This window comes from Babylonia areolata, chromosome 22 (assembly GCF_041734735.1).
Source record: "Babylonia areolata isolate BAREFJ2019XMU chromosome 22, ASM4173473v1, whole genome shotgun sequence".
NCBI classification, from domain to species: Eukaryota; Metazoa; Mollusca; class Gastropoda; order Neogastropoda; family Buccinidae; genus Babylonia; species Babylonia areolata.
This window is the reverse complement of record NC_134897.1, coordinates 17,417,033-17,417,824: the sequence shown is the minus strand read 5'-3', so window position 1 is coordinate 17,417,824 and position 792 is coordinate 17,417,033.

Sequence of the window (792 nt, the reverse complement as noted above, 5' to 3'; positions counted from 1 at the left end):
TTTTTTTAACAAGCCCAAAATCCGTAATTTAATGAAAAGTTGTATTTATTCCATAGATGCTATTGATTACTATGACATAGTTATTATGGAGTGTCAGGTATTGGTTTGATTATTTCCATGTTATTTTGTTGATTGTGTAATTTATATACAAAATAAAACGGTGGTCTGTGTAATTTATATACAAAATAAAACGGTGGTCGACCCAAGAAAGTCCGAGTAAAAAAAAAAAAATGTTTTTAAAAACCTATATGAAACACAACATAAATAATGCTACTATTTTCCTGGTATTAAACCTCGGGATAGATCTGGCTACAGTTGCTCATCTTTTCCAACGTGACTTAATTAGGTTTAACCAAAATTGTCTTGGCTGCATGAACAAAATTACACAGAAAGCCTCCTTCCAACAAGCAAAAAAAAAAAATCGTTGGCCCTTTTTTCTCTCCACATTGCAGTGGAGAAATAATTGACTATGCAGCTCTCACTCTGCTGTTGGCCCCACTGTAATGTCAGTCTTTGATATAAGTATCAGTATCAGTATCAGTAGCTCAAGGAGGCGTCACAGCGTTCGGTCAAATCCATATACGCTACACCACATCTGCCAAGCAGATGCCTGACCAGCAGCGTAACCCAACGCGCTTAGTCAGGCCTTGAAAAAAAATAAATTAAAATAAAATAAAGAAGAAGAAAAATAAAATGAAATAAATTTAAAAAATAACAAATATTTAAAATAAGTAAATAAATAAATGAAATGAAAAAAATAATTTAATTAAATTAGATTAAAAATAAAATAAA